Source organism: Ananas comosus, linkage group 25 (assembly GCF_001540865.1).
Source record: "Ananas comosus cultivar F153 linkage group 25, ASM154086v1, whole genome shotgun sequence".
Lineage (NCBI taxonomy): Eukaryota > Viridiplantae > Streptophyta > Magnoliopsida > Poales > Bromeliaceae > Ananas > Ananas comosus.
In genome coordinates, this window is record NC_033645.1 from 426763 (window position 1) to 438269 (window position 11507).

Consider the following 11507-nt stretch of genomic DNA (forward strand, 5'->3'; position numbering starts at 1 on the left):
GGCGTCGCCCGCCGCGCACTCCGGCGTCGCCTCAGTTGTCCAATTAAGGATTCGTGTTATATATATATATAGTAATATAGAGAGAGAGAGATGAGAGAGGAGAGAGAGAGTGTGAGTGATGCCTACTATGCTATCGAGCACAGATTTCGTGCTTCAGCTGGTTTTCGATGTTGGGACTTTCGACTCGGTCGATCAGCGGTATATATAATTATATATTATTATATATTACTTATATTAGAGAGAAGGAGAGAGGAGAGAGGAGAGGGGAGAGAGAGTGAGTGATGTACTATAGCTATGGAGATGGTACTTCCTGCTTCGTCGTTTTCGATTGTTGATGATTTAGATCGTCGATCGCTCCGTTTAAACTTGATTCATAGAGTATTTGAAGTACCTAGAAAAATAAATTTTTTCGATTTTTCGATATCATTTGCCTAGAATGAAGGGGCTCAAAATCAAGGCATCTAATAGAAATATTACAATAATGTATAATCATGACATTTAAATTTTAAAGATCGAAAATTGATCTTGTTTATATAGTATAAGATTTTCTATTCAAGTTTCGTGATTGGTATTTGCACGTTAATTTGCAACGGCTCACACGGCATTGAAATTTGTTGATTTGGACCCATTCGTCACTAGGCAAATGATATCGAAATAATAAAATTTTTTTTAGGTCTGCCAATACTTCCGATCAAGTAACGGAGCACCGAGCGACGATTCGAATGTAAATCGAAAACGAGGTGAAGCCGAAGGCTCGTGCTTCGATAGCATTGTAGCCTAAACTATTTATATATGTATAATATATAAATTATCCTATATATTTATATATCTCTTATAGTTATATATTATTGGAGCTCTATTTATTTTAAGTATCAAGGCATTGTACTTGTAGTTTGGGATCTTGGGATTAAAGTCATGTGCGGTTAGGATGATGTGGCCTTAGGATTAGTGGGGTGTGTTGGGTTGAAAGTATATTTAAGGGTGAAATGATCAAAGGCAGAAATCCTAACAGTAATTTACAGCACAAGTGTTGGGTATATTTTCAAGCCATGCGGATATATTGTAATATATTATATATATATATATATATATATGTAAGATTAAATGTGTATAATGGTATCACAGAATTATTTTTAAAATCAATTTTTTAATAATAAAGATAAATCTCTTGAAGGTGAAAAAATAAAAAATACTCTTCTACTAAATTATAAGTTCCAAAATCCTTTTAAAAAAGGATAACTTATTCAAACATTCAAATAAAAAGATGTAGATTAATGAGTTCAAATCAATCAACCAGAGCTTTTCGGGTGCATTCATTTTATTAGATTTGCCGCACTTTAGGATGCACAAGTTTATGTTAGGGCTGTCTATGAATTGAACACGAGCGATGATTAATAAATATCAAGCTAAAAAATCTAGTTTATGCTTGACTTGTTTATTAATGAGTCGAACAAGGACTGCCTTGTGAAAGGCAAGTTAGATTATCAATCCTACTATATTTTTAATCTAATAATTAAAATTCACAAAATATAGGTCTTCTGAAATTTGGATTGGCCTAAAATTCAATGAGTAGAAATTTCTAATATATATATATATATATATGATTTGAGCTACAATACTATTAATAGTATTTGNTATATATATTTATATATGATTTGAGCTACAATACTATTAATAGTATTTGTCATTTATTGCTATTAAATTTTTTACTTTTGGATCAATTCCGTTGATTATTTCTAACCATTTTAAATATTATAACTCAGTGGGAACCACTCAACCCTAGGGGGACCACTCAATCCTAGGTAAGAGACTAATATCATCCTAACCCTGCAATTTCTCATTCAAGAGTTAAATATTTGATAGCAAAAAAGACCAAATATTATCAATAGTATTTCAGCCCAACTCTCTCTATATAAATATATAACTCTCTCTCTCTCTCTCTCTCTCTCTCTCTCTCTCTCTCTCTCTCTATATATATATATATATAGTTGAGCTAGAATACTATCGATAGCAAACGGGTTCGTTGCCACCCATTTATTTTCGATGATGGAGCTTGCAAATTGACGATCAGCACCGTTAAACATGATCTATACCACTTGAAGTATTTAGAAATCAAATTTCATATATTTTTGATATTGTTCTCTTATCTATCGAGTGGACACAAAAAATGAACGGCTGAAAATGATTATTTTTTAAAAAATGATAAAAGGAGTCATGTAATCAAGATCAAGAGTATAGATCTTGTTTTAAATAGTTTAAAGAATTTTCTAACAAAAATTTAATTGATTTGAATATCTTTACGCCGTTAAACGAGAAAACGCCTCATATCGACCATTAAAATTACAAAATTTGAAACTCTTTGATCATTAGGCAAATGATGTTAAAAAGATTTTAAATTTGATTTCTAAACACTTCAAATGGTATAGATCATGTTCAACGGTGCCGATTGTCGATTTGGAGGCTCTATTATCGAAAACAAATGGATGGCAACGGAATGGAATACTTGCTAATTTAAAGGTGTAAAAGAATCGAAATCGATTAAATTTAATATAAAAAATTCTATTCACTATCTAGATAATGATAAATAATTTTGATTTTAAATTAAAGTATCTGATCATTCATTTTTAGGATATCGTTCGATTTTGACTTTTCATTTTATACTCACTTAATGGACTTTATTATAATTTTGAAAAATGATTAAATTTATTTTCTAGAAGTTTGAAATACTCTACATCATATTTAACAGTATGGATCATCGATTCGGAAGCTCAATCATTGAAAATAATTTATGACTACGACGGGTTCTATACTCACAAGACTGTAGAAGTCAGATGTGTGTGTGTGTGTGTGTGTGTGTGTGTGTAGACAAGGTTTTAAGTGCCCGTCGGCATAGGCCATATCCATCGTGTCGTACTGTGTCAACAAGATATCGGCACGATACAGATCCTGTGCTGATGGCACAGCTCAAAATCCTCTATTCTTTAAATTAGTAAGTAGTTTTCTCAATAAAGTTCAAAAGATGTGATAAAAAGATATAGTAAACAGTTAGAATATTTTGTTGCTAAAGAAAATAAATATTTCATGCTATTATGTGTCGGCATACAAGAATTTATTTAACTGGCACGGCTCGGCACGCACCGTGCCGTACCGTGCCGACAAGTTTTCGGCGTGATCCCGTGCCACGGCACTTAAATCCTTGTGTGTAGAGCTACTATGCTATCGGAAGCATAAAGTAGTTGGTACTTCCAATTTTTAGCCCTTAGATCAAAATTCTACGGTTGGGATGATAGCGGTCCCCATTGGTTAATAATATTAATCTTATTGTTAGAAATGATCAATGGGATTAATCTAGGGCTAAAAAATTGGAAGCACCAACTACTTTATGCTTCTGATAGCATAGTAGCTACACACGACTACTATATATATTATGATAAGTACGATCGCCTTCATCTTCGTAAGTCATTTTCAATGATAGAGCTTCCAAATCGATGATCCATACTGTTAAACATTATCTTGAGCATTTAAAGTTTCTAGAAATCAAATTTTATAATTTTTTAGCATCATTTATATTACGATCAAAAGATCTCAAAATTAATAATTTTTAATGGCCGATATGGAATACTTGCTAGTTTAACAGTGTAAAAAAATCGGAATCAGTTGAACTTTTGATAAAAAATTCTATTCACTATCTAGATAAAAATTAATAACTCTAATCTTAAATTGAAGGATATGATCATCCATTTTTAGGACGTCGTTCAATTTTGACCATTTATTTTATGCCCGCTTGATAAATTTTATTATGATTTTTACGAAATTTATTTTTTAAAAGTTTCAAATACTCTAAATTATATTTATCGGAGTGAATTGTCGATTCGGAAGATCCATTATCAAAAATAACTTATGAGTCCGAACTCTCCCCCCCCCCGCCCTCCGTCTATATGTTCTCAGCGCTCGTTCTCCTCGGCGTCTCGTCGCCCGCTCCTTGTTTCGCCGGTCTCTCGTCGTCTATTATAAGTATATATATATAGTATAATAGTAGTAATATGAGACTTCAGCTCATGTGCGTTGTTAAAAGTACTGAAACACTTTGGTACTTGTATTTTTATCTTTAGATTATCCCTTGATCATTCAACCGTTTGATTATACTATTAACTCACCGCCACTCAAGTTCTACTATCGGACCACGCAACAGTATCCTAACCATATCATCCTCCTAATCCACATGTCAAAATCTACAAGCACCAACACTTGGTAGCTTTTAAAAATCATAGGAGCTCAATTCGATATATACAATATTAAAATAGTATACCTAATATATATATATATATATATATAAAGCTGGGGCTATACTATAATTTTATGAGCTATAGATCCGTTGTAAATCATAAATGTTTTAACGCGTTGCATTGATGGATGTGTGGGTTTAAGGATGGATGGTGTCCCACCCTTTAAAATGATAGTAGTCCTACGGGTTGAGTGGGTTTTGGTCAAATAGTATGATCTAACGGATGAAAAAATGATTAATGGATGATAAATGTAAGGCCCGGAAAATTTATGAGTTAAGGAGTATATCAATACCGAACGAACACCGTGGACAGGTTCCCGCTTTCGGCCTTTCGTACAGCCAATGGGCTCATACTACACGACATCGCTCAGCCCCGGCCCTCAGCACGGACTTCGCCGCGACTCCGCTTCCGCTGAGCACATCTCAGCAGCCCCCCTCTCTACCGGATCTTCTTCCTCATATCGTCTTCTCCCGTCTCCTCACCCATTACCTCGTGTCCTTCGTCACCTCTGCTCTCTTCCTCCCAGGTCTACTCTCGTGCTTCTCCGTCCTCCTCATCCGCTCACTTCTCCCTCTCCCTTCTCCCCTTGTGGACCTGGCCCGGCGCGCGCGGGACCGGCTGCGGGCACTGCTCTACTGCTCCTTTCTCCTACGCCTCCGCGAACCTCCTGCGTCGGCGCACTCCGCTCTCTCCCCACCGTCGTCCTTTCTCCTCTCGGCCGCCCTTTTTCCTCTGTCTCTCTCTCTCGTCTCTCGCCCACCGCGCCCTCCTCTCTTCGTCCTCGTCTCTTCTCCTGCCCTCAGCTCCGTCTTCGGCTTCTCCTCTCCCCGCGCAGGCTCCCGCCTCCGTGGCCCCCTTCGACTCTCGCATCCTCCCTCGCTCAGCCTCTCTTTCGTTCCGCCGGTCTCCCTTCCGATCGCTCGTCCCCTCCGCCTCTCCTCTCCCTCGTCGTCCTCGTCTTCCCTCCGCTCCTCCTCTCTTCCTCGCTATATATAATAATAATATATATATAATATAGGTTAATAATATTATATATATATATTAATAGATAGAGCTAGGCTGGTATACTATCCGGATAGCTACGGAGGCCCTCCGTGCTACAAGTTTGTTTTCAATGATGGCTGGCTTTCAAATCAGACAATCGGCTTCGTTAACTTGATCTACACTATTAAAAGTTTTGGAAACTAAAATTTCATAAATATTTTCAGACATCATATTGCTAGTGATCAAAAGGCTTCCAAAATTTTAACAATTTTCAATGTAGATATGATGCATTTTTAATGATTCAACGGATGTAAGGAAGTATCAAATTAGATGAAAATTTAATAGAAATTCTACAATTTAAATCAATACACGAAACCAATACTTTTGATTTGAATTTTGAATTCTTTATCACTATTTTTATGAGATTTTCATTTTCAGCCGTTTATTTTTAAACTACTCGTTTGATAGGTATATAGCCGGAAAAATTATGAAATTTAGTTTCCAAATACTTTTAATAGTGTAGATCAAGTCTAACGGAGCCGATCGTCGTTTAGAGCCGCATCATTGAAAAAAACTTGGTAGCACGGAGGCCTCCCGTGCTACCGATAGTATACCAGCCTAGCTCTATATATATATATATTATATATATATTATATATATAATATATTATATATATATATATATATTATAATAGTCAACTGTGATACTATCGATAGTACTAAAGATTTGGTTTATCAAGTTTTTCACCGTTAGATTTAACCCTCTGATATTTTTACTAGTTAGAATTATACTATTCAACCAACACACTCGCTCAATCCTAGAGGGCCACCATCATCCTAACCATCCATTCTCATCTAAGGGCTAAAAAATCAATAGCACCAATAGCTTGGTGCTATTGATAGTATTCCAGCCTAGTTCTATATATATATATATATTATATATATATATATATATATATATATATAGAGAGAGAGAGAGAGAGAGAGAGAGAGAGAGAGAGAGAGAGAGAATTGAGCTCCTATGCTTTTAAAAGTACCAAATTATTGGTGCTTGTAAGTTTTCTGCCCATGGTTTAAGGAATGTGCGGTTAGGATGATATGGGCCCCGTAAGGTTGAGTGGGTGGTTGGTTGAATAGTATAATCTAATGGGTGAAAATGATCAAAGGTATAGATCTAACGGTAAAAAATTTACAAACACCAAATAGTTGGTGCTTTTACAAGCACCATAGCTGGACTCTATATATATATATAATAGAGCTACTATACTCTTATGAGTATAGAGCCCTTCGTACTTATAAGTTGTTTTCGATGTTGGGGCTTTCGAATCGACGATCCACATCGTTAAACATGATCTATAGTACTTGAAACTTCTAGAAAATAAATTTCGTAATTTTTCGAAATCATAATAAAGTCCATCAAACAGGTATAAAATGAACGGTCAAAATCGAACGTCGTCCTAAAAATGAATGATCGGATCCTTCAATTAAAGATCGGAGTTATTGATCTTTATTTAAGTAGTGAATAAAATTTTCTATAAAAAATTTAACCTATTCCGATTCTTTTTAACCATTAAACTAGCAAATATTTCATACTGGCCGTTAAAAATTGTCAATTTTGTGAGCTTTTGATCGTAAGGTAAATGATATCGAAAAATTATAAAATTTAATTTCTAAAAGTTTTAAATGCTCTAAATAACATTTAACGATATAGATCGTCGATTCGGAGGCTCTATCATCGAAAATAACTTGTGAGTACGAAGGCGATCGTACTCATAAGAGTATAGTAGCCGGACTATATATATATATATATATATATATATATATATATATATATATATAGAGAGAGAGAGAGAGAGAGAGAGAGAGAGAGAGAGAGAGAGAGAGCTAGGTTGGTATACTATCGTTAGTACGGAAGCCTTCGTGCTAACAAGTTGTTTTCAATAATGCGGTTTCCAAATCGACGATCGGCTCCTATATACTTGATCCACACTATTAAAGATGTTTGAAAACTAAATTTTATAATTTTTGACATCAATTATCTATCAAATGAGTAGTCTAAAAATGAACGACTGAAAATAAAAATTTCATAAAAAAGATGATAAAAGACTTGAATTTAAGAGCAGAGATGCTGTTCTTACTCTAAATAGTGAAAAGAATTTTCTATAAAAATATCATCAGATTTGAATTGGTTTACACCGTCAAATTCACAAACGCATCACATTTATCATTAAAATTATCAATTTTGAGACCTTTTGATCATTAGTCAGATTATGGAAAAGAGATGAGAATTATAAATGTGAGTAATTCGATGCTAAATTGACTGAGTTGTTTAACATTCTCTGCTTGAGCTTATAATTTAAACTTTTAATTATGTACTAGTTATTTAATCTATCAAATATTCTTTATACTTCAAATAAATATCTTGGTATACATTATGTACATTTCACATTTTTTGAACCAAATTACTTCTCATTCATAATAAAAGGGGGCCCTTTTTTTTTTTTAAAACAAAATAGTCCTCTAAAACGCGGGAACTAGAAGTGGTAAAAATGCAACGATCACTAAAAATATAAAGGGAAAACTTCAAAACCCCCCCTGTGGTTTCGTGCATTCTCACTTTGCTACCCTGTGATTTAAAACGTATCAATTTGCCCCCCTGTGGTTTCGTTTTTATCTTTTTATTATCAATTTTATTATTATTTTTTTTTAAAATCAGTGACAAAGTTAAAATTAAAGGATACTAAAGTGACTATTCGATAAATATAGATGGTTATCTGAAGTTTTTTGTATATAATTTAACGAAATATTAACGAAAAAGCTTCCGAAAAGATAAAAATGAAACCACAGGGGGGTAAATTGATACGTTTTAAACCACAGGGTAGCAAAGTGAGAATGCACGAAACCACAGGGGGGGTTTTTGAAATTTTCCCAAATATAAAAGAAAATATAAGCAAAAGAAAATTAAAGCATCAAATAGTAATTTTAATTTCTAACTACATATATATATATATTTGCGTGATGAACGTGAAAATACTAAAAAAAAAACTCAAAAATCTATGATATATAATTAATTGGTAACTTTCCTTTCAAAGAGTTCATGAATATACCACAATGAAATTTTATTACAAGGACCAAATTAAAATCATCATTGCGCCAAAAAAAAATAAAAAAAATAAAAAAATAAAAAAATCCTTGCATTAAAGCATGCATAAAAAAGGTTTTTTGAGTTAGGTTGTTGTACTCGTAGCAGGTATTAATGGTTCATTGTAACAAAACTTTAAAGGAAAAAAAATAATTGCTTGGACTTTAAGTATTTGTACGTCTCATGTACTATAATAAATAATTAAATAATAATTAATTATTTATTTTTGAAAATTTAAATTTATTTTAGAAAAAATATAATTATAATATATTTAGAGTCAAAACTATAAAAAAAATTTATTATAAAGATGATTTTTAGGCTAATATGGCATATACTTGCGCTTCAAAAAATGTCGTCCTACCAAGCTGTATCAAATTAATTTATTGAATAATAAATTTTATTATTATTTTTTATTTTTTGCTATTTTAAAATAGGAAAAACTTCAAAAATTTTTCTGTGGTTTCGTAGTTTTTTACTTTGCCCCCTGTGGTTTAAAATGTATCAATTTGCCCCCATGTGGTTTCTTTTTTTTCTTTTTCTTATCAATTTCATTATTTTTTTTTCTTAAATCAGTGATAAAGTTAATTTATCTCAAGTGAATATTTAAAGGGTACTAAAGTGAATATTTGATAAATCTAGATAGCTATCTCAAGTTTTTTATATATAATTTAATAAAATATTAACGAAAAAGCTACCGAAAAGATAAAAAATGAAATCACATGGGGACAATTTGATATATTTTAAACCACATGGGGGGGGGGAGAAATGAGAAACTACGAAACCACATGGGATTTTTTTAAAGTTTTTCCATTTTAAAATATCAGGATTTTAAAAAATTCTATCATTTTAAAATATCGGAATACATTTTACAGACATTTGGTATAAGTGTTGATATATACTTTGCAACTTTTTATTTACCAACGTTTGTACTGCGGCTTTTGAATACAACGATAAACTATTTTAAAATGCTTTTAAGTATCTTTAAGTGCTAACAATTATCTGAGCATTCATTAGTCCTACATTAAACACCGATTGATTTATAAAAATTAAGTGTTTAAAATTTATAATTTCGATTTATAGATAAATTGCATCTGGGGAAACATTCATCGAACAATGCATGATGCAAAGGTACATGCGATAGTTTCTTTTATTTTTTTTATATTTTTTATTTTTAAATGAGTTGTTAAGCCGTCCATCTAAATTCCCACCAACCCCCCTCAATTTTTAATATTTCGAAACTAGTACGGTAAAGATATTGCTATTTTATACAAAGGACGAGAGTAATAATTAAACAAAATGGATTTAATTAGTAGTCGGCGTGTATTGTTTCAGTGAACTCGGCAACCAATAATAATAATACACGTTGCCCATTACTCCATGTACATACATGGAAAGTAATTATTTTAATTAATTAAGTGCATTAAATATTTCTAATTTCTAGATATTTACCATGCATTGTTGGGTTGTACTCGCATTAAAAACTAGGGAGTAATGAGTTGTTTTATTAGTCGGTGCAATGATGTGAACAATAATATAATTTGTAGATAAAATAATAATTATGATAATTAAAAATTAAATAAAAATCTACGATATAATTATACTAAAACTATTGAGGAATTATCTTAAGTGGGAAAAACTTTAATTAACTTTTGAGCGATTTAGCATATTTATATTTTGTTACTGGGCAATACAATTTATTTACTAATAATATAATAAAGTAAAGTGAAATTAATATTATCTTATATTTTGTAAGTTATAATATTTTATGATCTATTTATATTTCTCATAAAAGTATTTTTTTAAAAAATACAAAATTTATAAAATAAAAATAAAATAAACCACACAAAAGCTGATTAATAAAGTTTCCCTATTTTATATTCCATAACTTCTAAAAAAGCGATTTTACCTTTTCAAACTCTCTCTCTCTCATCTCTCTGTTTCTCCACGTGGTCTCTTCTCCATATCCCTGTAAATTTGAACGTTATGCTTATTTTTGGACGAGTAGTGTACTTGGAATAGGACTCTGCATTAAATACGTACACAACACCAAATATGCCGTTTGGTTCGGGTATAAATAGGAACTAGCTATTACAGAAATAGGTACAAGTATAGAGATAAAAAAAAATAATGTTTGGATGAAAATTGGGTTGTTTTTGGGGATAAGAACAATTTTAGATAGTTTTATATAGAAAATGAAAGTGTTGGTGGGGATAACCGAGAACTACTATTCTCGGATAAAAAATTAGCATTTGGATAACCGAGAACTATATATATATATATATATAGAGTGAGGCTACTATGCTATCGGAAGCACGGAGCCTTCCGTGCTTCCACCTCGTTTTCGATGTTGCGACTTTCGAATTGTCGATCGGCTCCGTTAAACTTGATCTAGAGTATTTGAAGTACCTAGAAAATAAATTTTATGATTTTACGATATCATTTGCCTAGTGAACGAAGGGGCTCAAAATCAACGGCTGAAAATAAAAATATTACAAAATGTAATAATATGACATTAAAATTTTAAATCAAAGATATTGATCTTATTTTATATAGTATAAAGAATTTTCTATCAAAATTTCACGTGATTTGGATATTTCTACACCGTTAAACTTGCAAACGGCTCACTACGGCCATTGANTATATATATATATATATATATATATATAGTAAGGCTACTATGCTATCGGAAGCACGAAGCCTTCCGTGCTTCCAGCTCGTTTTCGATGTTGCAACTTTCGAATCGTCGATCGGCTCCGTTAAACTTGATCTAGAGTATTTGAAGTACCTAGAAAATAAATTATGCAATTTTTTGATATTATTTATTTAGTGAACGAAGGGGCTCAAAATCAACAGTTGAAAATAAAAATCTTACAAAACGTGATAATATGACGTTAAAATTTTAGATCAAAGATGTTGATCTTGTTTTATATAGCATAAAAAATTTTCTATCAAAATTTCACGTGATTTGGATATTCTACACCGTTAAACTTGTAAACGGCTCACTGCGACCATTAAAATTATTGATTTTGAGCCCCTTCGATCACTAGGCAAATGATATCAAAAAATCAAAAAAATTATTTTCTAGATATTTCAAAT